This window comes from Callithrix jacchus, chromosome 22, assembly GCF_049354715.1.
Source record: "Callithrix jacchus isolate 240 chromosome 22, calJac240_pri, whole genome shotgun sequence".
Taxonomy (NCBI): Eukaryota; Metazoa; Chordata; class Mammalia; order Primates; family Cebidae; genus Callithrix; species Callithrix jacchus.
The window spans coordinates 37,507,367-37,534,554 of NC_133523.1; the positions used below are offsets into that span (position 1 = coordinate 37,507,367).

General features: G+C 43.2%; 2 long non-coding RNA genes across 3 annotated transcripts in view; both read left to right on the forward strand.

The window, feature by feature from the left end:
• The window catches only part of LOC144580782 (uncharacterized), a 137,473-nt gene that overhangs the window by 76,137 nt on the left and 34,148 nt on the right, over positions 1–27,188 (forward strand). The window lies entirely within an intron of this gene.
• Positions 1–27,188, forward strand: part of LOC144580783 (uncharacterized) — a 76,970-nt gene that overhangs the window by 32,275 nt on the left and 17,507 nt on the right. Inside the window, exon 4 of one of the 2 annotated variants that reach the window (XR_013530925.1) lies at positions 14,998–15,135. The exons of the other annotated variant lie outside the window; for it this stretch is intronic. This is a non-coding gene — a long non-coding RNA (uncharacterized LOC144580783). Of the gene's footprint in view, positions 1–14,997; positions 15,136–27,188 lie in introns of those variants that run through there. 2 annotated transcript variants of the gene reach the window in all.

Genomic DNA, 27,188 nt, shown 5'->3' on the forward strand with positions numbered 1-27,188 from the left:
GCAAATGTACAGTTCTGCTGAGAACACTGCATCCATAGGTCAGAAGCAGGAAGGGTGAGACTAGGAGGGTAAAGGGGAAGAAGTAGCTTAGAAGGAAGAAAGCCAGAAGCCAGGCTACCAGATCTAGAAGTCTTCCTGGAAGGCTCTCTACTGCTTAAAAATTACTTGGCCTATTTAATCTGTTGGGTGTAATGAGTTGTATGTTTTTATATGACAGTATTAAATGCTAATAGCCAACAAACATTGCATGCTTACAATAAGTACATCTAATGCAGCTAGCATAATTAATATTGTGTACTAACACTACAATGAGTAGCCAACAAATACTGTGTGCTCAGTACATACCAGACAGTGTGCTAGACACTTTAGGTTACTTCACTTGATCCTCACAACAGCACATGCTGTGGGTGCTTTTATTGGCCCCATTTTACAAAGATGAGGGAGGTGTGAGGTATAGTCGTTTGCCCAGGGCCTTGCAGCTTGTATGCTAGAGCCAGAATGTGAAGCCAGGCTGCCTGGCGGTGCTCTTAATCACTCAGCAGTTAAGTATAGTTCAGTAAATTTTATACTTTCCTGTGTTTTTTTTTGTGTGTGTTTTCTTTTACCTTAAAAGAAGATAGATAAAATATAGCTCAGGTACAGAAAGTGTAAACTTTCAGGTTGACTCCCAGATTGACACCAGGAATGCTGGGGAAAGCAACAGGGTAGGACTTCTCATAGAGTGGTCCTTGGATCATCTGTATTGGAATCTTCTAGGATGTTTGTTAAAAACTGAGATCTAGGCCAGGTGTGATGCATCATGCCTATAATCCCAGCACTTTAGAGACCGAGGTGGGTGGATTGCCTGAAGTCTGGAGTTCAAGACTAGCCAGGCCAGCATGGTGAAACCCTGTTTCTCACCGGGCGTGGTGGCTCACGCCTGTAATCCCAGCACTTTGGGAGGCCGAGGTGGGCGGATCACCTGAGGTCAGGAGTTTGAGACCAGCCTGGCCAACATGGTGAAACCCTATTTCTAGAAGAAAAAAAAAAAAAAGAAACCCGGTTTCTACTAAAAATACAAAAATTAGCTGGGTGTGGTGGCAGGTGCCTGTGATCTCAGCTACTCGGGAAGCTGAGGCAGGAGAATCACTTGAACCTGGCAGAGGTTGCAGTGAGCTCGCACCACTGCACTCCAGCTTGGTGACAGTGCAAGACTCTGTCCGAAAACACACACACACACACACACACACACACACAACACAGCACACACACCCACAACAAAAAACTGGGCTTGGGAGTGCACGCCTTTAATCCCAGCTACTTGGAAGGCTGAGACAGGAGAATTGCTTGAACCCAGAGTGTGGTGGTTGCAGTGAGCCGAGATTGTGCCACCACACTCCAGCCTGGGTGACAGAGCAAGATTCTGCTTCGAACAAACCAACCAACCAACCAACCAACCAACCCAAATCAATAATGTGGTCCGTGCTCTCTTGCTTTCTCTGGGCTCTTGGAGGGGTGTGGTGGGAGCACCAAGAGCGGATGCACTGGCCTTTATGCCAGAGGGGGCACGGTGAGGCAGCAACTCTTACATTTGTCTTTCATCTTTCATTTGTTTTTCTCCCCCTGAGATGGGTTTCACTTCTCTCTCTGTCCCGTTGGGGAACTTCCCAGCTAAGGACCTCTGTGTGGTTGGGTGCTCAGCTGGGTGATGAGCTCTGGGAGGGGAGCAGTCGTAGTTGTGACTTCTATTGGGCCTGCCATGCTCTGCCATGGAGGTGGAGCGTTGTGAAGTTTAGCTGCTTCACTGCAGTCTGCTCAAGAGTGGGGATTGCTGAAAACAGTGGGTGGGGGACAGTGGAATTGCAGCCTGGGGTGTGAAATGGGGATCCTGTTACTGCAGCTGCAGTCTTCACATGTCCTCATCTTTTCTGAAATGTAAGGTTAATCTCCCCTAGGACCCTGAGCTAAGCAATACAGACAAACAAGAGGAAATGTTAATCTTTCTGCCTCCACCTCATCTACTAGCAAGTTTGGAGGGTCAGTCCAGCCTTGGGTGAGGACATCAGAGAGTTTTGTGCAGCTCAGTTTTTGGGATGTTCACACTCTTTAGCCTCAGGAAGATCCAGAAGTGAGGGAAAGGCTCTTGGTTGGGCGTGAGGAGACCTTGTTCTATGTCAGCTAGCTACCAACTTTCTTTGTTACCATGAGAAAGTCACTCGCTTACTCTGGACAGGGTTTTCTTATCTGTAAACTGTTGGATTTGAGTGAGATAATCTTCTGTTTTCTCAAGTTCTGATTCTATGATTAGCCGTGGGAGGTTGGGACAGGTGTGGCAGAGTCACACCATGCTGCTGTCACGTGTGCCTCCCTCTCCCAAAAAAGAACAAGTTGTGAGTTTATTTGTATCTCTTCTCGAATAGTTCTGTTTCTGTGGGCTGAAGAGGCCCACTGTTGGTGTGGTGAGGAAAATCTCTGGAGGCAGGAGCTTCCGCTGGGTCTGGGGAAGGAGGCCCTATTGGTAGCTTCCCTGCCACTGAACAGACTTGTCATGTTCTGATAATGGCATGACTTCCCTTCCTGCTCTGCCTGCCTCTCTAATATTCAGTCTTTAGATTAGGCTATGATTGTTTTGGTAGATTTCCTAACTGTTTCCTGCCTATGGTTCTTTGACCAAGTAGTGGGAAATTATTTTCATAGCCATTAGGCTCTATCTCTGTTTCATATTTCCCCTTTTCTGTAGAACCTGACAGAACACACTGGACACAGAGAGACACATCTGCATGCTCCAGGTCCCAGTATTTATTCATACAGATACGGTGAAGGGTGGGTGGGGTTATATTCTTACAGTTTAGTTAGTATTGTCTGGGGAGCTCCTGTAACACATGTGAGAATCTGTGTGCCGTGATAATGTCTTGTATGTCACTGTCACTTAGTTCAAGGTGAAGCTTTTTGAGCGTATTACATGTGTCTGGTCAGAGTGTGGATCAATGACTGCCGATGCTGAGAGGAAGTGATGTAGGAGCTGGGCTTGCTCTCTTTATGTTTTTTGCTTTTTGTGCAGTGTCCTGGCTGGATAAGATGTTAGAAATTTTCTTTCTTTCTTTCTTTTTTTTTTTAAGATAAAGTTTCACACTTGTTGCCCAGGCTGGGGTGCAATGGCATGATCTTGGATCACCACATCCGCCACCTCCCGGGTTCAGGTGATTCTCCTGCCTCAGCCTCCCAAGTAGCTGGGATTATAGGCATGCACCACCATACCCAGTTAATTTTTGTATTCTTAGTAGAGATGGGGTTTTATCATGTTGGCCAGGCTGGTCTTGGACTCCTGACCTCAGGTGATCTGCCTGCTTTGGCTTCCCAAAGTACTGGGATTATAGGCATGAGCCACTGTACCTGGACCTAGAAATTTTCTTAATCCAGTCTGAAATCCGCCTTGTTTTATTCCTGGGTACGTATATCATGTGAGGGGTTGGGAGGTGGAGGTTGAAATTCTCAGACCTTCCTGAACAGTCCAAGGTCAGTTCTCAGGAATCAGATGTTGGCTGTTTAGCCATTACATCCTTGGATTTATGAGTAGGACCTAGACAATTTGATAGTTTCTGTGACAGAGGTATCGTCCTGTTCCCGGAAGATTAGTGACAAGTTGACATGCAGGAAACTGGTCAGATTTATGGCTTGTTTCTAACCAACATTTAGGCATTTTGCCCTCGAAAAACAACTCAATTTCCCTGATATTTTTCACGTTCCTAACAAGGGACAGTTGTTGAATTCTCAAAGATTAAATAAAATTTGATCCCTTTCCTTAGGAACTAATGGTTTGTCTTTTCTTGAACACGGCCTTCTGGGGCTAATTTCCACAGTACCCAACTCTCTCTATTGCAAGCTCTTGGGAACTCTCAGAACCAGACAGGCTAGCTCAGACGCTGCAGCAGCTGACAGGAGAGTAGGATGTGAGTCTAGCCTCTTGCCACTTCTGAATCTCCCTTTCAGGACACAGTGGCCATGGGAAGGCAGGATACTGGGCTCCTTAGGAAAGGCCGTGATGGGGAATGTGGTGGGAGTGGCAAATGTGATTATCCCTCAGCTTGCCCCTCAGGGCCCCAAGACACAACAGCATGGCCTCAAGCACACCCAGAGGTGGAGAATGGGTGTATGTTCCCTGGGGTACCAGAAATGGAATTTCTTAGCCATTCTTACAAACATTAGCAACGAGATGGCGGGGCAATTTGAGCCTCGCAGAGTCATCTGTAAGGAACTATAATTACTTCCCTCCATTTAGACCGGGATGCTGGGCAGTAGTTAAAGGAGGCAGGACTCATGCCTTTAATGCCAGCACTTTGGGAGGCTGAAGTGGGAGGATTGCTTGAGGCCAAGAGTTTGAGACCAGCCTGGCCAACTTGGTGAAACCCTGTCTTTACTAAAAGTATAAAAATTAAGGCCGGGCATGGTGACTCATGCCTGTAATCTTTATACTTTGGGAGGCTAAGGTGGGCAGATCATATGAGGTCAGGAGTTCGAGACCAGCCTGGCCAACATGGTGAAACTCCATCTCCACTAAAAATACAAAAATTAGCTGAGTGTGGTGACATGCACCTGTAATCCCACCTACTTGGAAGGCTGAGGCAGGAGAATTGCTTGAACCCAGGAGGAGGAGGTTGCAGTGAGCTGAGATGACACCACTGTACTCCAGCCTGGGTGACAGACATGAGACGCCATCTAAAAAATAAAAACACACACACACATATATATATGCCAGGTATGGTAGTGCACACCTGTAATCCTACCCACTTGGGAGTTTGAGGCATGAGAATCACTTGAACCCAGGAGGTGGAGGTTGCAGTGAGCTGAGGTCACACCACTGCACTCCAGTGTGGGCGACAGAGTGAGACTCCATCTCCAAACAAGAGGTGGGGAGGGGCTTTTGGGGAGAAAGATGCACAAGAAATGCTCAGGCCAGGCACTGTGGCTCATGCCTGTAATCCCAATCCTTTGGGAGGCCGAGGTGGGAGGACTCCTTGAGCCCAAGAGTTCAAGACCAGTCTGGGCAACATAGCAAAGACCTAATTTCTAAAAAAAATTTATTTTTATTATTATTATTTTATTTTTTAAATATAGAGATGGGGTTTCACCATGTTGGTTAGGCTGGTTTCCTGACCTCAGGTGATCCGCCCTTCGGCCTCCCAAAGTGCTGGGATTACAGGTGTGAGACACTGTGCCTGGCCTAAAAAAATGTTTTTAAAAAACTTTAGCTGAGTGTGGTGACACATGGCTGTAGTTCCAGCTACTTAAGAAGCTGAGGCAAGATGTTCGCCTGAGCCTTGGTGGTCGTCGAGGCTGCAGTGAGCCATGATTGCACCTGTATTCCAGCCTGGGTGACAGCAGAGCCTGTCTCAAAATAAAAAAATGAAAAAGACATGTTCAGACCAAGTGATGCCAAATTTTTTGGTCATACATTAAGCCGCTGTCCCTTCCACCACACAGAGGCACAAAGGCAGTGGCAGCTGGGACTTCCCTCCCTGTTTTCTCTCATTCTTCTAATTCTTCATGATGCCCTTTTGTGACTTCTTTCCTTCTTTAACACTGCCTTTGATATCATTTTAGCCTGATGTCACTTGTGTAGAATCACTGGGGGTAGGATGAGCGAAAATTTTCCAATCCCCCATTCTTTTTTTGAGACAAGAGTCTTACTCTGTTGCGCAGGCTGGAGTGCCCTGTCATGATCACGGCTCACTGCAGCTACAACCTTTTGTGCTTAAGTGATCCTCCTGCCTCAGTTTCTGGAGCAGCTGGCTCATGCCACCATGCTTGGCTAATTTAAAAAAAATTTTTTTTGTAGAGACAGGGTTTCATTATGTTGCTTACACTGGTCCAACTCTCCTGGACTCATATGATCCTCCTGCCTCAGCCTCCCAAAGTGCTAGGACTATAGGCTTGAGCTGCTGTGCTCAGCTCAAACACCACATTCTCGCTCTTTTTTTTTTTTTTTTTTTTTTTTGAGGCAGGGTCTTGCTCTGTCACCCAGGCTGGAGTGCAGTGGTGCGAACACACCTCACCGTAGTCTCAACCTCCTGGGGTCAAGCGATCCTCCCACTTCAGCCTCCTGGAGCTGAGATCATGGGCATTGCTCGGCTAATTTTTTCACTTCTTTTTCTAGAGATGGGGTCTTTCTATATTGTTCAGGTTAGTCTTGAGCTCCTGGGCTCAAGTGATCCTCCTGCCTCAGCCTCCTATAGTGCTGGGGTTATAGGCGTGAGCCACTGCATCCAGCCCACATTCTTTTCATTCTTTTTTTTCTTTTCTTTTGAGACAGATTCTTGTTCTGTTGCCCAGGTTGGAGTGCAATGGTGCAATCTTGACTCACTGCAACTTCTGCCTCTTGGGTTCAAGTAATTCTCAGCCTGGGTTGCTGGGATTACAGGTGTCCACCACCACACCCAGCTAATTTTTTTTGTATTTTTAGTAGAGACAGGGTTTTACCATGTTGGCCAGGTTGGTCTCAAACTCCTGACCTCAGGTGATCCACCCACCTGGACCTCCCAAAGTGCTGGGATTACAGGTGTGAGCCACCATGCCTGGCCCCAAACTCCATATTCCTAATGACAGCTATGGGCCCTACATATTTCACTTCTCCAGAATGGCTCTGGGAATGTAATTCTAACCTGGGTCCTATTGTAGCTTTTTCGCCAGCCCAACAGCTCCCAAAGTATAGTTCAGCCTGAGAAAGAGACAGAGAGACTTCGAGCACTGGGTGTTTGGTGCCTCCAGAGTCAGACAGACTGGAGATGGATTTAAATCCACTTTGTCCTCTATTATCTGTGTGACTTTGGGCAATTGACTTAAGCTCTCTAGGACTCAGTTGCGACATCTGTAAAATGAAGATGATACCATGTAATAATTATAATAGTAGCTAGTGTATTGGGCACTTTATATTCATTAATACAATTTATCCCCATACATCGCTAGGAATTAGGTACTATTGTACTTGCCATTTTTCAAGTAAGAAAATTGAGGCATAGAGAAATTAAGCAGCATGCCTGCATTAACACAATTCTTAAGTTGTAGAGCTGGGATTCTGAACATGGAAGCTCAATCTCTGAGCCTGTGTCCTTAACTACTGCACTGGAACAAGGATTGAGGGCAAAAAAAAAAAACCAAACAAACAAAAAACAGACCAGATGCAGTGGCTCACACCTATAATCACAGCACTTTGGGAGGCCAAGGCAGGTGGATCACAAGGTCAGGAGTTCAAGACCAGTCTGGCCAAGATGGTGAAACCCTGTCTCTACTAAAAATACAAAAATTAGCCAGGCATGGTGGCAGGTGCCTGTAATCCCAGCTACTGGGGAGTCTGAGGCAAGAATTGCTTTTGAACCTGGGAAGTATAGGTTGCAGTGAGCCGAGATCATGTCACTACACTCTGGCGTGGGTGACAGAGTGAGACTTCATCTCAGGGAAAAACAACAACAGCAACAACATTTAAAGCACGAAGTATAGAGCTTGGCAGTCAGTCTGCACTCAGTAAATGGCAGCTGTTGCCACTAGGGTAGAAAAGCCTATTTTCCAAGCTGTGTTTCCACACTGGCATGTGGAGGATGTGGCCCTAGGTCAGGGCAGGTCAGGAGAGACACAGGTCTTCTCGCTGACCGGGGTTTGCAAGATGTCAGGGCTTTTTCCACTCCAACTATGTTAGACAGAGTTTGTTGGCAAAAGTCTTGTTTTTTAATCCCAAAGTTGCCTAACAGGCCCCGAAAGGAAAACACAGGAGCTGGGTGGCCATAGGAAGGAGCTCCCTTCCAGTGAGCCAGTTGCTCAAGAGTCACTTTTCTGACTGCTTCAGAGGAATCTAGCTTTTTGTATTCTGCTGTCTTACTCATTTGGTCAGGGCTCCTGGATAAGCTACCTGGGGAACAAAGTGGGGTCTCTGCCTAAATTGGCAAAAGGTGAAGAGTCAGTGCCAAGAAACTAAGGAGACCCTGCAGGGACATGGGGAAACCCAAATCTGGGCTTCAGAGGAAGGGAGCGTCAAGCCTGCTCTGATTCCTTGTCATGTATACTTTGGCCCTCTGCCTGGGCTTGTGACTGGCTTGGTCAGTCACTGAGCAGTTCTGGCACACCTGTCCCATGGAACTCACCAATTGGTTTAGAGGCAGCATGGCTTTTAGCTAAATGTTTTTTTTGGAGGCCAAGGAAACTGCATTTCACCATAGCTCTGCCACTTTTTAGTTAAGTTGTGTGATCTTGACAGTTTACTCTTTTCTGAGCCTCACTTTTCTCCTTTGTGAGAAAATTATGAGGATCTTTTTTGAGACAGAATCTCATTCTGTTAACCAGGCTGGAGTGCAGTGGTGTGATCACAGCTCACTCTAGCCTCAACTTTCTGGGCTCAAGCAATTTTCTCATCTCAGCCTCCCAAGTAGCTGTGACTAGAGGTGTGTGACAGCATGCCTGGCTAATTTTTAAATTTTTTGTAGAGACGAGGTCTCTCTATGTTGCCCAGGCTAGTCTGAAACTCCTGGGCTCAAGCAGTTCTCCCACCTCAGCCACCTAAAGTTCTGGGATTATAGGCATGAGCCACTGTGCCTGGCCGAATTGTGAGGACCAAATGAAATAACATACACAAAGCCCCTAGAACAGCAACTTACACACAGTAGGTGCTCAGTAAATGTTCACAGTCACAGGTTAGGTGCAGTTGGGGGCTGTGGAGAAATATAAAGTATAATCCCTTGCCTTTGAGGAGGTTGTAGTCTAGGAGGGGTGAGAAGTAATAAGATAGAAAATTATGTAAATCACAATGTTGGGAAAGCATGTAACATAATACTGGCCAGTTTTGCACAATGATAGTATTTTAGCCAGAGAGGTTTATCCGAGGTGCAATTATTGTGAATGGGAAACTTCCCAGTAGCATCAGCCAACAAGTGTTGTAGACTGTGAAGGTTTTGGGAGTTCAGAGGTAGGAGAGCTGCATTATGGGCTAAGCTGGCCAGGAAAGGCTTTCTGAAGAAGCGAATGTTACAGGTATGCAAAGATTGGAGAGGAAGGTGGAGGGACACTCCAGAAAAACATCAGCATGAGGCCAAGTAGCATAAGTTCAGAGGATAGGGAAGAAAACAGATTGGAACCAAGGGCTTGTAGAAGACACTAGAGGGAGATGAGATCGAATAGGTAGGTTGAAGTCAGGTTGTAAAGAGCTTTGAATGCCATGCTCAGGAGTTTGGAATTTATCTGAAGGTTTTTGAGGAGGGGAATGACATTCATTTTATGACCTTGGTGTGGTCACTTACTGTTTTAATTTCTCTGGGATTTAGATCCTTCATCTATAAAGTAAGAAGTTTGGATCATGTGACTTTAGAGGAGTTTCTCTGGCTAAAGAGTTTATGATTCGGATCAGCTGAGGTTAGGAGTTCGAGACCAGCCTGGCTAACATGGTGAAACCCCTTTTTAAAAAAACTATAAATTAAAAAAAAAAGACAGTTTATGATTCTATGATACAGGACGATTATTTTATTTTTATTTATATTCATTTATTTTTTTGATGGAGTCTTCCTCTGTCACCCAGACTGGAGTGCAGTGGCGCAATCTTGGCTCACTGAAACCTCCGCCTTCCCGGCTTCAGCAATTCTCATGCCTCAGCCTCCTGAGTAGCTGGGATTACAGGTGCATTGCACCATACCTGGCTAATTTTTATATTTTTAGTAGAGATGGGGTTTCACCACGTTGGACAGGCTTGCCTCGAACTCCTGACCTTGTGATCTTCCCGCACTGGCCTCCCAAAGTATTGAGATTACAGGCATGAGCCACCGTACCTGGCCAGGAAGATTATTTTAATGATAAAATATAGAATTGGTATGAAGGGGAAAAACTGTGGGTGGGGGTATTATTTAGAAAGCCAGTGAAATATTAGGGAAGAAGCCTCTTGTAAGAGACTCAGTGTGTGGGTGAGGAAGGCCTTTATTGTATGTTATGGGTACTTTTGACATTGTAACTCTCTTAACAGTTTGAGCTCTGCAACATACATCTCAGGAGACACCTAACTTGGGGCACCTGGACAAGTGGAGAAGCTGATAAGATGTTTCAGGAAAGGAGTGATTATTTGGTAGCCTTCAGGTTTATGTCAGTCCTGTTCTGAAATTATCTGAGAAGGAGAGAAATAACATTACTGCTTTTCCTTAAATGTTTTGTATAGTTTTTCAAATTACAAAATAGTTTCACAGGTATTATCTCATTTGCTTTTCACCAGAGTTTCCTGAGGGAAGATTAGGCAGGTGCTTTCTCAGAATTTTTTTTTTTCTTCTTCAATTCGAGGCCTCCTCATTCTTTCTTTTCTTTCCTTTTCTCTTTTTTTCCTTTTCCTCCTCCTCCTTGTCCTCCCCCCTAACTCTCCCTTCTTCTTTTCCTCCTCCTCCTTCTTCTCTCTTCCCTCTTCTTTCTTCTTTGTAGAAATAGAGGGTCTCCTCATGTTGCCCAGGCTGGTCTTGAACTCTTGGGCTCAAGTGATCTTCCCACCTTGGCCTCCCAAAGTGTTACAATTAGAGGCATGAGCCACCACACCCAGCGTTACTGAATTTTTTAGTATCTGGCCAGATACTATTTACATTGTAGACAGCTATAAACCAAAAACTGTCTGAGACAGATCTCAGTCAATTTAGAGGTTTATTTTGCCAACATTGAGGATGCACCTGGGGAAAAAGAGACAAATTGCAGTATGATCCTTGGCCTTGCTTTTTCCAAAGAGAGTTTTGAGGACTTCAGTATTTAAAGGGGAAAAAGCAGGCAGGAGGAGGAGGAGGAAAGAAAAAGAAAGGGGAGGGTAGGCAGTGAGGCAAGCAGTTTCATTCTTGTGAGGCTTTGATTAGCACCCACTGAATTCACATTTTACATGTGAAAAGAAAGGAATGGAGGGGAAGTCAATTATGTATTTATCTAGTGCTCAACAGTTCTACATTTTACATGAGATAATGTAAGCCTGTGAAATTACAGCTATCTGTTTAGGAACAAAGAAAAGGCAGTTGCTGCATGACTCAGTTCCCAAGCTTAACTTTTCCCTTTGGCGTAGTGAATGTGGGATCCCAAGATTTTATTTTCCTTTCACAAACTCAATGCATCGATAACATTTAAGACTACACCATGTACCTCACAGATGGAATCCAGGAAATGTTTGGTGCTATTCATTCATTCATTTAATTCCTTAATAAGCATGTAGTTTGCTGAATGCCTACTAGATACTAAGCACTATATTAGGTACTGAGTGTATTAATGGGAATAAAAACATGGTGGCCCTGCAGGAACTCATAGTCTTATAAGGGAGACAAGTCAGTTACAGAATTGAATGACAGGCATTGGCCAGGCGTGGCGGCTCCCACCTGTCATCTCAGCACTTTGGGAGGCTGAATTGGGCGGATCACCTGAGATCAGGAGATTAAGACCAGCCTGGCCAACATGGTGAAACCCTGTCTCTACTAACAATACAAAAATTAGCCAGGCGTGATTGAAGCAGGAGCAGCCGCAAACAATCCTCTCAAACACTGAACTGGGAAGGAAGTGGCAGTTTTATTCGGCTGGGAGTCTTGGCAGACTTGTGTCTCAGCAGACTTGTGTCTCAGCAGACTCGTGTCTCAAGAATGAGCTCCTTGACAAAGAAAATCCTAGCCCTTTTAAAGGCTTACAGTTCTAGGAAGTACATGTGAGAGGGTCATGATTGATGAAGTAGGCGTGGGATACATGACTAGGTGGGGGTTTAAGCAAGATTGAGTGAGAAAAATGCTTTCTGGATGGCGTTTCTCCATATTATGCCTGTGATCTATAGGTAGGAGTGTGATTAAGGGTGGGGGCTTAATCTTAACCTCCAGGTCTGCTCAGCAGAGCCAGCTGACCTTGCCACTAACCTCATGCCTTCCATTTTCAACCTTTACTTCTTTTGAAATACAATGTAGAAGGCTAAGGGGAGGTGGTCTTAGAAGCTTAAGAGGAAGGAGTCTCCTTCCTCATGATGAGAGCTCCTGTAATCCCAGCCACTTGGGAGTGTGAGGCAGAAGAATCACTTGAATCCAGAAGGTGGAAGTTGCAGTGAGCCGATACTGTGCCACTGCACTCCAGCCTGGGCTGGAGTGAAACTCCGCCTTAAAAAAAAAAAGAATGACAGGCCTATGATTAAAGGACAAATCAAGTGTTACAGGAGCACAGGGGAGTTTCCAAACTCATCCTGGGATGAGAGTGCTGAGAACAGAGAAGCTGTTTCTTTTCTTTCTTTTTTTTAAGAGCTAAGTTCAGAAAGAGGAGTAGAAATTGAGAGAACTGCTGTCTAGGCAGAGGGAACAATACATGCAAAGTCAGTGATGTGAGGGAGCACCTGTGTTCAGGGAACTGCAAGTAGCTGAGCCTGTTGTCATAGAGGGACAGTGATTAGAAATAATCAGGGACCAGATTATGAAGAGCCTGGTATGCTTGTTGAAGAAGTTTAGATTTTATCCTCAAGATGACAGAAAACTACAGCTAGATTTTAGGCAGGTATTGATATAACCACCCAATGGGTTCTTCCTGCCCAGTAATGCACAAATAATGACCACAGCATTGCAGTGAAGAAAGAGTTTATGGTGGGGTGGGAGAAAAGAGTTTAGCTGACACAAGGCTGGCCACATCACATGGGATATGGAATGGTTATTCAAATCAATCTCATCTTCAGCTCATAGGTCAGAGATTTTTCAAAGGCAGTTTGGGGAAAGGGGTTGGAATGGCCATGCAATAGGTGCTTGCTGCTGATTGGTTTGGGTGGAGATGAAATTATAGGGTCTTGAAGCTGCTCTCATGAGCTGAGTTGCTTCTGGGTGGGGCTACAGCAGTGGAGTTGTCGTGTCCAGGTGGAGCTCTGGGTGTCAGACATGCAAAAAACCTGAAAAGGTATCTTAAAAGGCCAATCTATAATAGTGATGTTATGTGTAGGACATATCTGGTGACCAGTCTACAGCTTAGTAGAATTCAGTTGTCTCTCCTTCCCTGATGGCTTTTCATTAACTTTACAAAGGTGGTTGAGTTTTGGGGAAGGTTTCTTATTATTTAAACTATTAACTAAATGTTTCCCAAAGTTAGTTTAGCTTAAGCATGGGAATGATTAAGGGAAAGGCAAGATGGGGGAGCACGGGTTAGATAAGATCTCTTACTGCCGTATTTGTTTTCACTGTTATAGTTTTTCCAAAGGCGTATCACTGACATTAGTAGACTTGCGTTTTAGGGTGATATCTTTGACTGTCAAAGTGGAGGACAGATTGAATTAATGCATTGGGGTAAGATGAACCCCAGAAGCAGGATAAGTTGAATGAGCTGTGATTGCTGCTTTCTTCTCTGGTATGCTCCTTTCCATCTTTAGGGACCTTGCCTGTAGTACTTGCCATAGCACCAGGAAAACAGAAGGCATTTTACATCATATGTTGCTTAGCTCTACCACTGTGGCTTGTGCTAATAGTGACTGGGCACTTATTTGAAAGTAAAGTGAGTACCCTTTTTCTATGGTCACAAACCAGGCAAAATTGCTTTCTTGGTTAGAACTGACATGGAAGATACACACACACACACACACACACACACACACACACACACACGAGGCAGAGTCTCACTCAGTTGCCCAGGTTGGAATGCAGTGGTGCTATCTTGGCTCACTGCAGCCTCCACCTCCCGGGTGGCAATTCTCTTGCCTCAGCTTCCTAAGTAAACAGGCATGAGCCACCTCGCCCAGCCATAAGATATGTTTTGTGTGACTTGTCTCAAGATGTTTCCATAGGCATTTTCCATTTTGTCAAGTCTTTGTTCCAGAATTGATAGTGGGTACCTTTAGGACAAGATACATATTTTCATCCATTTTGTAGTCCCTGGTCTTATCACAACACATGATACATACTAGGCAATGATAGATATTTGTTTCATGAATTTGAAATTCATTGTTTTGGATTTGAAATATATTTTGGCCAGGCATGGTGGCTCATGCCTGTAATCCCAGCACTTTGGGAAGCCAAGGCGGGTGGATCCCATGAGATCAGGAGTTCAAGACCAGCCTGACCATGTGGAGAAACCCTGTCTCTACTAAAAATAAAAAATTGGCTGGGCGTGGTGGCTCAAGCCTGTAATCCAAGCACTTTGGAGGCCAAGGCAGGCGGATCACCTGAGGTAGGGAGTTCAAGACCAGCCTGACCAACGTGGTGAAATCCTGTATTAAAAAAAAAAAAAAAAAAAAAATCAGCTGGACGTGGTGGCGCATGTCTGTAATCCCAGCTACTCGGGAGGCTGAGGCAGGAGAATTGCCTGAACCTGGGAAGCGGAGGTTGCAGTGAGCCGAGATTGTGCCATTGCACTCTGGCCTAGGCAACAAGAGCAAAAAAAACTCTGTCTCAAAAAAAAAAAAGGAAATATATTTCATGAAATATGCTGTAAATGTTGATTAGGTTCTCAGATTCCCCCTCAAAATCTTTTAAATCTGGCGCCTAATAGGGGTGCTGGGCATATCTAAGGCCTGAGAAGGAGGAAAAGGGAAGAATTAGCAGAATGGAAATAAGTTACTTCTCAGAAGTATTTAGCAGTTAAACTGAAACAGTTTTAGAAAGATTCTGGGCCAGAGGGTTTTAGTAAGACCTATTGGGGAGATTAGGAAGTTCTGAATTCCTTTTGCTACCTACTGTTATACAAATGGTTTTTGTTCTTCCTCCTGTACTTTAAACTACATTTGGCTGGCCCAGTGGCTGATGCCTGTAATCCCAACACTTTGGAAGGCCAAGATAGGAAGATTGCTTGAATTACAGGTGTGAGCCACTGTTCCCAGCCTATTCTGTATATTTCTATGAAGATATTTTTGTATGAGATTAACATTTAAATTGATAGATTGAATAAAGTAGATTGCTTTCCCTAGTATGGGTGGGCCTCATTCAATCGGTTGAAGGCCCGAATAGAGCAAAAATACTTATTCTCCCTTGAGTAAAGGAATTCCTCCTGCCTGACCACTTTCAAACTGGGATATTGTTTTTTTTCTGTTTCTAGACTCAAAGTGAATCATCAGCTCATCCTGGGCCTTAAGTCTTGCGGGCCTTTGGGCGAAACTATACCACTGGCTCTCTTGGGTCTCTAGCTTTCCAGCTCACCCTGAAGATCTTGGGATGTGTCAGCCTTCATAATTGTGTGAGACAATTCTTTATAATAAGGGCCTTTTTATATACAAACACACACACATCTAGTTGGTTCTGCTTCTCTGGAGAACCCTACTACACTTGGGTTCTAAATGTTAGAAATATCCCAGGAAAGGGAAAAGAGTTTTATTTACCATTCCTGGCATGGGATTAACCTAAGGCACACTGAAAAATGATGCTTACCTTTGATATCTTTTCACCTCTCGAACCCTTTTTATGAACTCTTCTTTCTCCCTCTCCTAAGATTTGAACCATATAGGACTTTGATGCTACCTTTAACCCTCAACTTTAATATTGAGTCCAGGCCTATCTTGTTCCTCATTTATGGCCCAAATTTCCCCTGCTTTTGAGTCATTTTCCCGACCCTACCCCATTAAAGCTCCCAACTCAGTGTGTTAGATGGAAGCTAGGTGGTTGGGGAAAAGCAGTTTGTACAAGTGAATAATGTAAGGCTGAAAGCACTGTAATCTACTCAGAATCATTCGCTAAATGAATTGGATGAAATACTATGTAGTTTAATAAAGTGGGATGACAATTTTAGGGGAGTTACTCAACCCTACCTGGAGTCAGTCCTGTGGTTAGCATTCCGGTACGCTTACTGCTTTGACAGATTATTCCCTTTTCCATCTCTGAAACCACAGTTTCTCCCAAAACATTAACCAACAAGCACTCCCGCAGAAGTAGCAATGGAGATTCTACTGCTAATATACTAAGAGAGAAAGAAAGAAACGATTTGCAGTCTCCAGTGGATTTTTATAAGTTTGTAACTATTTATAGTTTAGAAAGCCCTATTTTAGAAGAATACGGTTTGTGGGCCGGGCGCGGTGGCTCACGTCTGTAATCCCAGCACTTTGGGAGGCCGAGGTGGGCGGATCACAAGATCAAGAGATTGAGACCATCCAGGTCAACATGGTGAAACCCCATCTCTACTAAAAATACAAAAAAATTAGCTAGGCATGGTGGCGCGTGCCTGTAATCCCAGCTACTTGGGAGGCTGAGGCGGGAGAATTGCCTGAGCCCAGGAGGCGGAGGTTGCGGTGAGCCGAGATTGCGCCATTGCACTCCAGCCTGGGTAACAAGAGCGAAACTCCATCTCAAAAAAAAAAAAAAAAAGAAGAAGAAGAATACGGTTTGTTTAAAAGATGATGAGAGAATCAGTAGTTTTATTTTATTGTTTTTGAGATGGAGTCTCACTGTGTTGCCAGGCTGGAGTGCAGTGGCATGATCTCAGCTCACTGCAACCTCCGACTCCCTGGTGTAAGGGACTCTCCTGCCTCAGCCTCCCAAGTAGCTGGGATCACAGGCACACGCCACCACGTCCAGCTAATTTTTGTATTTTTAGTAGAGATGGGGTTTCACCATGTTGGCCAGGGTGTTCTTGATCTCCTGACCCTGTGATCCTCCTGCTTTGGCCTCCCAGAGTGCTGGGATAACAGGTGTGAGCCACCGTTCCCAGCCAGTAGTTTTATATTATATGTCATCACAAGCAGAGAAAAGACCTGGTTGTAGGAGAGCACATTTGAATGCGGTATGGGAGCCACTATGTTTGAAATGTTGGTAAGTCAAGTCTGTCGTGAAGCTGGTCTGGCTTAAAATACTTAGCATCTATCTTATTTTCAGCTAGCCCTTCCCTTCCAGATTTTGAAACCATCTCAGTTGTCCCACAGGACTAATATTTATAGTTTTTTTTTGATAAACATAGAAATTGTCCTTCCCCAGTCTTAAAACTCTAAACTTACATTTGTCTTATCTGAGTTCCTTCCTCAGGAAACCTATCCTTAGGCAAGAAACTGAAACTCATCAGATTCTCACACCCAGAGATTGAGATAACAGACTCCTCATCCATCATGACTGCTTCCCTCCCTCTTCCTAATTCCTGTTTTCCCATCTTCCCTGCTATATTAACTCCCCAATTTCAGTCGCTCAGAGAGACGGATTTGAGACTTTATATCTTCTTGTCCTTCAGTGCACACCCACTGCAGCACTTGATTCACACCCTCCTTCCTGCTATAGTTGTTGATTCAGTGACGGGCATTCTGTGAGGCAAACCACAGGACTAGGCTGAATGCCTGATGTTTCAGTAATAATTTCCTGTGAGAAGGAAGGAAGTAGTTAGAAGAAAGAGCATGATCATAATAGAAAACTAAAAACTCCTGCATCTATTTCAATATTTTAGTATTTAAATATATTTAAGCCTGTCTTACAGTAAAAATATTCCTCTTTTGAACTCTACTTCTCTTGCTGGCTTCTACCGCATCACTCTCTTCTTTTTTTATAAACTAACATTTATTTATTTATTATTATTATTTTTTTGAGATGGAGCCTTGCTCTGTTGCCCAGGCTGGAGTACAGTGGCACAATCCCAGCTCACTGTAACCTCATCTCCCAGGTCCGAGAGATTCTCCTGCCTTAGCCTCCCAAGTAGCTGGCACTGCAGGCATGTATCACCACGATCAGCTGATTTTTGTATTTTTTAGTAGAGACGGGGTTTCGCCATGTTGGCCATGCTGGTCTCGAATTTCTCACCTCAGGTGATCAGCCAGCCTCGGGCTCCCAGAGTGATGAAATTATAGGTGTGAACCACCTATACTAATGCCTGGCCTAAACTAACACTTAAAAGGAGTTTATAGTTATTATCTCCATTTACTTGTCTCCATCTACTCCTAAGTATCCTGGCATAGATTTATTACCGTTATGAAACCAAAGCTACTCTTACCACGGTCACCAATGATGACACTGTTGAAAAATAGAGTGACCCCTTCTCACCCTTGTTTTACTTGGTGTTAACCACTGTTCACCAGTGCTTTGCTTTGGAGCTGCTGCTCTGGCCCGCACTCTGTCGGCTTCTCTTCTGCCTCTCTTGCTGTTCCTTTCGAGTTGTCCTTACCACATTCTCTGATGTGTCCATTCCTTAAATGTCAGTGGTTCTTAGGGTTCTGTCCTTATGTCCTCTTTCTTTCTCTCTCTATATGCATGTTCCCTCTGTGACTTCAGTTATAAATGATACCTGATGAATGGCCCATCTCTCTCTTTCTCTCTCTCTTTACATAGAGATGGGGTCTTACTCTATAGCCCAGGCTAGAGTGCAGTGGTGCGATCATAGCTCACTATAACTTTGAACTCCTGGGCTCGAGCAATCCTTCCACCTTAGCATCCCGAAGTGCTGGGATTACAAGTGTGAGCCACTGTGCCCAGCTAGTTAAAAACTTTTTTTTTTTTGGTAGAGATGGGGTCTTGCTGTGTTGCACAGGCTGATATTGAACTCCTGGCTTTGAGCTATTCAGCCACCTAAGCCTTTCAAAGTGCTGGGGTTACAGGTGTGAGCCATTGTATGTCTTCCATCTCTCTCTCTCCCCCTCTCCCCCTCCCTCCCTCCCCCCCTTTCTTTTATTGTTTGAGACATAGTCTCTGTCTGCCACCCAGGCTGGAGTGCAGTGGCTTGATCTTAGCTCACTGAAACCTCTGCCTTCTGGATTCAAGTGATTCTTCTGCTTTAGCCTCCCAGGTAGCTGAGATTATAGATGCCCACCACCACACCTGGCTAGTTTTTGTATTTTTAGTAGAGATGGCATTTCACCATGCTGGGCAGGCTGGTCTTGAACTCCCAACTTCAAGTGATCTGCCCGCTGCAGCCTCCCAAAGTGCTGGAATTATAGCCATGAGTTACCGTACCCAGCCCTCCATCTCTCTTGAATTGTATATCTCAACAGTTCATTGGGCATCTGCTTTTGAATATGTAACATGTCCAAAAACTGAACTTATCTTGCCTTTAAACCTGATTCTTTAAAACAAAATTTTAGCCAGGTGCAGTGGCTCACACCAGTAATCCCAGCACTTTTGGGAGGCTGAGGCAGGAGGATTACTTGAGTCCAGGAGTTTGTGACCAACCTGGGCAACATAATGAGACCCCATATCTTAAAAAAAATCATCTTGGCATGGTGGCATGTGCTTGTAGTACCAGCTACTCAGGAGGCTGAGGTGGGGGGATTGCTTGAACCTCAGAGGTTGAGGCTGCAGTGAGCTGTGATCTCATGACTGTAGCCTAGGTGACAGAGTGAGACCCTGTCTCAAAAAATTAAAAGAAAAATTTCAGCAGATGGTAGCCCACAGTGATCCACAGCAGAAATCTGGTCACCATCCTTGATTCCTCTTTTATCACCCTCCTCATCTAGTCAATCACTCAGTCTTGACAATACTACCTGCTAAACATCTCTCAAGCTGTCCACTTCTTTTTCCAGCCTTACTCACACTAGTAATTCAGGCATTTCCTTTTCTAGATCACTGCAGCAGCCTTTTCTCTGATTCCACTTTTTGTCTTCAGTTGAACTCCATGCCCCTCTAATTCATTTTCTGCAATGTGCCTGGAATGCATGCATGAAACAAAATCCTAATCACATTTTCCCCCAATATTAAAGCCATTTCAATGGTTCTCTGTTGCCATCACGATGTACTTTGATCTCTTCAATAGGGGCTCCCAAGTTTTTATTTTTTTTTTGGTCATATTTGAAGTTTAAAAGAACTCGGTCTTCTCCAGCTTCATCTGTGCCAATCCTGCCTGTACCCTACCCCCATTCTTGTACTCCAGGTACACAACACTACTTTAATTCCTTAAATGCACCGTTCTCTCTCTGTTGCGTCTAGGCCTTTGCACTTATTCTGTCTGCCTAGAACTCCTGTTATGTCTCTTTCTTATCAACTTTAGTTATCTTTGGTTTAGACATCACTTCTGTTGTGATGCTGTGCTAATACCCCAACCCCAGGTCATGCTTCTGAAGTACCCAGTACTTACCCCTGTGTAGCACTTACCATGCCCTCTCAAGATTGCCTGGTCAATGTAGTGTAAGTATCTTGTATACAGGGACTACATGTCTCACTGTTGAATCCTGGGTCCTAGAAAAGTACCTATCACATAATAAATACTCAGTAAATATACATCATTACTTTGGGTACGTTTCTTTTTTTTTTTTTTTGAGACAGAGTTTTCGCTTGTTACCCAGGCTGGAGTGCAATGGTGCGATCTCGGCTCACCGCAACCTCCGCCTCCTGGGTTCAGGCAATTCTCCTGCCTCAGCCTCCCGAGTAGCTGGGATTACAGGCACGCGCCACCATGCCCAGTTAATTTTTTGTATTTTTAGTAGAGACGGGGTTTCACCATATTGACCAGGATGGTCTCGATCACTTGACTTCGTGATCCACTCGCCTCCGCCTCCCAAAGTTTTGGGTACATTTCTCATGAAATCAATTAAACAGGTGGTACAGAGCTGGTAGGGAATGACCAAAAATGAGGTCCAAGGCCTTGATGTTAGTTTTTGTTTTTTTTAAAAGTAAAGCCAAGGTTCAGATTATTGCAGTTTCATAGGTTAGCTATGGGTCTTAATGGACTTATGAGATATTACAACAGAATCTAAACTCCATCCCTCTGATACAGCCTATATCTATGCTTTAATTCTTTTTTAAACAACAGCTTTATTGAGATGTAATTCATATGCCATACCACTCACCCATTTAAAGTATATTCCTCAATGATTTTGTTTCCTCAGAGCAGCAGTGGAAGTTTATTTTTAAAAGGCTTTAGAACAGGAAAAAAAGGAAAGTATGCTTGGAAGAGACTTGTGGATGACTTGAAGAACATGTGCCTGGTTTTTAGCATAGTCACAGAATTGTGTAACTATCACCATAATCAGTCTTCAGAACATTTTCCTACCCCAATAAGAAACCCCATACCCATTAATAATCACTCCTTATTTCACCCCACCCTTCAGCCTCCTCTCTCCAGCCCCTGGGAACCCTAATCTACTTTTTATTTCTGTGAATTTGCCTATTCTCAGTATTTCACATAAATGGAATAATATGTGGTCTTGTGACTGACTTCTTTCACTTAATAACATTTTCCAAGCTTTATCCCTGTTGTATCATGTATCAGTACTTTCTTTCTTTTTTTTTCTTTTTAACTTTAAATTTTTTTCCTATACAGATGAAGTCTCACTATGTTACCCAGGATGGTCTTGAACAACTGGGCTCAAGCAGTCCTCCCATCTTGTCCTCTCAAAGTGTTGGGATTACAGGCATGAGCCACTGTGCCCAGTCCCATTTCTTTTTATTGTCAAATAATCTTCCATTGTATGTATATATGACGTTTTGTATATCCATGAATCGGTTGGTGGACATTTGAGTTGTTTCCACTTTTGGCTGTTACAAATAATGCTGCTTATGAACATTTTTTTTTTCCCCTTAAGATATGGAGTCTTGCTCAGCTCACTGCAACCTCTGCCTCCCCAGTTCAAGTGATTCTCCTGCCTCAGCCTCCTGCGTAGCTGGGATTACAGTTGTCCACCAGTACACCCAGCTAATACTGGTATTTTTAGTAGAGACGGGGTTTCACCATGTTGGCCAGACCAGTCTCAAACTCCTGAGCTCAAGTGATTCAGCCTCCCAAAGTGCTGGGATTACAGGGCTGAGCCATCAAGTCCAGCCATGGACATTTGGGTACGAGTTTTTGTATAGACATGTTTTTATTTCTCTTGGGTATATACCTAGGAGTGGAATTGTTGGGTCATATTATTACCAGGAAGAGGTTCTGATCCAGTCCCCAAGAGAGGGATCTTGGATCTTACACAGGAAATAATTCAGGGTAAGTCCATAGAGTAAAGTGAAAGCAAGTTTATTAGAGAAGAAACAAAATAATGGCTATTCCATAGGCAGAGCAGCCCTGAGGGTTGCTGATTGGCTATTTTTATGGTTATTTCTTGATTACATACTAAATATGGGATGCATTATTCATGAGTTTTCCAGGAAAGGTATGGTGATTTCTTGAAACTGAGGGCTCCTTGTTCTTTTAGACCATTTAGGGTAACTTCTAGACATTGCTCTGGTATTTGCAAACTGTCATGGCACTGGTGGGAGTGTCTTCTAGCATGGGAACACATTATAATTAGTGTATAACAGCAATGAAGACAACCAGAAGTCAGTTTCATTGTTAGCTAGGTTTTGGCATGTTTTGGCCGGCTTCTTTATTGCCTCCTGTTTTATTAGCAGGGTCTTTGTGACTTGTATCTTGTTCCAACCTCTCATCTCATCCTGCAACTAAGAATGCCTAATCTGGGAATGCAGCCCAGCAGGTCTCAGCTTCATTTTACCCAGACCCTGTTCTAGATGGAGTTGCTCTGGTTCGAATACCTCTGACATATTTTCCCCCTCCTTTTTACAAGGGGATCTTTAATTCTGAGGGCTTAAAGAGGGACAAAGATCCATCTTCTGTAACTTTTTCAGGCTGAACAGGGCCAATGATATTCCTGCCTATTAGGGTCTCTCATATCCAGGGTAGAGAGGAGCTTAGTTAGAAAGCCTCAGTATGGTGAGGGCCCTTCAAAACTTTGAGTTCTGATAGCAGGTGATATCTGAAAGTTTAATAAGTGCTCAATTTAAGAAAACATTGAGTAAGCTTATCTTGCATTTTTATATGGAGTATGACAGCAATATATTCCACAAAAGTAAAGCAAAATAAGTAAGATTATCCCAAGTGAACTAAATAAGAAAGCTGTTCATGAACTGGGCAATTGTTGGAACCAAACTGATACAGAGTCACTAGCTGATTCCAATACATGCCCAGAATTAAAATATTGATCCAGATTTTTTTTTTTTTTGAGACGGAGTTTCACTCTTGTTACCCAGGCTGGAGTGTAATGGCATGATCTCGGCTCACCGCAACCTCTGCCTCCTGGGTTCAGGCAATTCTCTTGCCTCAGCCTCCTGAGTAGCTGGGATTACAGGTGTGCTCCACCATGCTCAGCGAATTTTTGTATTTTTAGTAGAGACAGGGTTTCACCATGTTGACCAGGATGGTCTCGATCTCTTGACCTCGTGATCCACCTGCCTCGGCCTCCCAAACATTACCCTCCCCTCTTGTTTCTTCTGAGATCACTGGTTGGTTCATAGGAACAAACAGAGTCAGTCTAAATTACAGAAAAAACTCAAAAAGCAGCAGATGAGACTAGAATCTAATAACAGGTGGTCACAGTTTTTGAAATGTAGTTTTTTTCTAGTTCACATTTTTATTAAAAACAAATCATGATAGGTCATTTATTTGAAAACGAAGTTTTACTGTGTTAGTGTACTAGGTCTGATTATTTGTATAAACTGCAGCAAGAGTAATTATTTGCCATATGGGCTCTTTTTAAATTGGGTTTGATGGAACTTTGTTCCATAGGGAATCTCAGATTACACCTTTTAAAGCACTGAGCCCAGCCATGGGTTTGTACCTTCAAATACTTGTATGAGTTGGGTACATTTCTTTCCTCTCAGTGTTCCAGGATAATTGGGACTCCTGGGCCAAAAATGTGACCCCAGCACTTTTGGAGGCCGAGGCGAGTTGATCACTTGATGTCAGGAGTTTGAGACCAGCCTGGCCAACATGGTGAAAACCCTGTCTCTACTAATAATACAAAAATAAATTTAGCCGGGTGTGATGGCATATGCCTATAATCCCAGCTGCTCAGATGCTGAAGCAGGAGAATCACTTGAACCTGGGAGACAGAGGTTGCAGTAAGCCAAGATTGTACTGTTGCACTCCAGCCTGTGTGACAGAGTGAAACCCTTTCTCAAAAAAAATAAAAATAAAAATAAAAAATAAAGAGAGTGACGTTCTTTAGAAAGTGACATTCTTTACTTACCACCGGTCAGGATCCCCGTACAAGGATTGCATAGACAAGACATGAGGCCAGTTTTCCCAGGAGGCTTTTTCTGAGTCTGTAAGTCAACTTTGATTACTTAAAAGTAGTCTTTTTGTACCTGAATGTATGCCATTCCAGTCAAAGCCTTAGTAAAATAACCATCGTCCCTAGTGGTGTCCTGTTACAAAAGAGAACAGATTCTAACCGCACTTGTGCAAATAATTATACTGCCATAAGTTAAGAATACTTACAGTTTCCAAATTTTGGAGAAATGAGGTAGAGAAAAAGAATATGCTCCAAATTTTGTTTATAGGAATATATTTTACTTAATTGTTAAAAACTGCAAATAGCTCAAGAGAAAAGTTTTCTTGAATCTGAAAAGACAGGATCAGCAATGTTTTAGGCAAAAAGTCAGAAAAAGATTATTTTCATCTTCTGTTAGTTCAGTCTGTGCAATTCCTGCTTCACTCAACATTTATGTATACATTACTTTTCCAAGAGTCTTTGAAGTTCTTTTCTCTCTATTTTAATGGCACGCTTTCCAAAAGTATCAAAGACCTGCATTTAATAGTACTCATCAGAGGCCTATAGCTGATTATATCTGCCCTTTAAAGAGGATCAAAACAAGACAACGATTGTCTGTAGAGGACAAAAAGTCTTATGGCAGTCAAGGTTACTTCTGTGGCATACAACAGTTATACAAAAAAATTGGCTGGGCGTGGTGGCTTATGCCTGTAATCCCAGCATTTTGGGAGGCTGAGGCGGTGGATCACTTGAGGTCAGGAGTTCAAGACCAGCCTGGCCAACATAGTAAAACTCTGCCTCTAAAAAAAAATATATATATAATTATTACTGACAATGTGCACTAAGTCATATCAGTATTATAGGAGTGTAGCGTAATTTTGGAAAACATACCAATAGCACATTTATACAAATACAGCCCAAAGAAAGCCAAATACTATTTTATATTTGACAGTGCTTCCTGTATGATTTTAATATACCAAATAAGCCAAGTATGTCTCTTTTGGACTTTAGGGTACCTAATATCTAAAGGATTAATGAGGTCAGAAAAAGGCAATTTATAATTTGATTTTGGAAAGTTTTCAAATATCAAAGGTTTAAAATACTTGATATAAAATAGAATTCTAGCACACCATAAGTCATTTATTTAGCCAAAATGATAACTTGAAGATTTTAAAAAGGGAAAAACCTGGCCAGGCACGGTGGTTTATGCCTGTAATCCCAGCACTTTGAGAGGCCGAGGTGGGTGGATCACAAGGTCAGGAGTTCGAGTACCAGCCTGGCCAATGTGGTGAAACCCCATCTCTACTAAAAATACAAAAAATTGACCAGGTGTAGTGTGCATGCCTGTAATCCCAGCAACTCAGGAGGCTGAGGCAGTAGAATTGTTTGAACCAGGGTGGCAGAGGTTGCTGCTAACCAAGATCATGCCATTGCACTCGAGCTTGAGTAACAGAGCAAGACTCTGTTAAAAAAAAAAAAGAGAGAGAAAGAGAAAAACCTTTGTTCATTGATAGAGGGAAGACTTGGCTTTCCAAATAATCTGCCTCTTTTGTTTCATTCTTTTTTCTGTAGTTTATTCAAAAGGCAAGCAAAAATCTTTCATTTAAAAAAAATTACACAAAAATCTTGTTCAAGAGAGTCAAATTTCACCTTTGCGTTAGTGTACTATATTGACGTTAAATCCAGTTCTTAACAAAACCTTATAGACAAATCTGGCCAGCTAAAAGTGGCTTAGCCTCTAATCTTAGCACTTTAGGAGGCTGAGGTAGGAAAATTGCTTGAGCCCAGGAATTTGAGAACAGCCTGGGCAACACAGTTGAGATCCTGTCTCTTAAAAAAAAAATTTTTTTTTTTTTTGAGGCAGAGTCTTGCTCTGTTGCCAGGCTGGAGTGCAGTGGCATGATCTTGGCTCACTGCATTCTCTGCCTCCGTGGTTCAAGCCATTCTCCTGCCTCAGCCTCCCACGTAGCTGGGATTACAGGTGCGTGTCACCATACCCAGCTAATTTTTATATTTTTAATAGAGATGGGGCTTCACCATGTTGGCCAGGATGGTCTCGATCTCCTGACCTCATGATCTGCCCGCTTTGGCCTCCCAAAGTGTTGGGATTGCAGGCATGAGCCACTGCACCCAGCCAAAAAAAAAATCTTATAGACAAATCTATCTAATCTTAATCAGTTTGATCATAAGGTAAGATTCTTATGAACCTTTTATAACTTTTTATGTTTTTTTTTTTTGTTAAAGAGTAGAACTGTGCTCTAAGAAAGCCATGTTATGCTTTTATTCCATTGTCCAATTTACAGATAAATTGAGTAATACCCTTTTAATTTTACCCAATATGCTCACACATATAATTTCTTTTACAAGACTACTCTTTCATAAACTTTTCACAACTTACTCAAACCTCAGCTTTATCCTATCCTTTAACTTTCTAAATTAGGGAAAAATCCATATGCCCATACTTTCTTTTTCTTTTTTATTTTTTTATTTGGAGACAGAGCCTCACTCTGTCACCCAGGCTGGAATGCAGTGGCAAAATCTCAGCTCACTGCAACCTCCGCCTCCCAGTTTCAAGTGATTCTTTTGCCTCAGCCTCCTGAGTAGCTAGGGCTACAGGCACATGCCACCGCACCCAGCTAATTCTTATATTCTTAGTAGAGAAGGGGTTTCACCATATTGTCCATGCTGGTCTCAAACTCCTGACCTAGTGATCCACCTGCCTCGGCCTCCAAAAGTGCTGGGATTACAGGCATGAGCCACTGTGCCTGGCCCACTTTCTTATAATCTTTTACCAAAAACACTTCTACTTTCCTTATATACCTTGCGTGTAAAACAGTTTCTCCAGTAGTCCCAGTTTACATATGTTACAATGTTAACTCTTAGCAACTTTTATTTTTGGTGAAAAACCTGGTAAGTAAGCAATTTTATTTATGTACTAGGTGTGTAGCCTAGGGCACCAGACGGAAATGGAGATAAGGTCTGACTCTTTCCAACATAGTTGGAGGCATGGATAACTCCACATGTTCCCAGGCCTTATCTAGAATCTAACTCCAAAGCAGTTAAGTTTAACAAGTATCAAAAGTCAAAGTAGTAGTTTATAACCTTACACCATCTAGCGATGACAGTATTTGACCTGCCTAATTTAGACTAAATGTCTAAGTTTGAAGGTGTTTTTATTTTACCAATAATCTTGAAAAGTGTCTTTATTTCCTAAGTATTACTAAAGTCATGTGAACTAAAAGGCATTAAGGTTTTCACTTTTCTGACAAAATATTTGAATTCAGCACTTATTTTTCTTTAAGCCAAATAATTAGAGCGTTTTATATAAATATCACATATACAACACATAAAT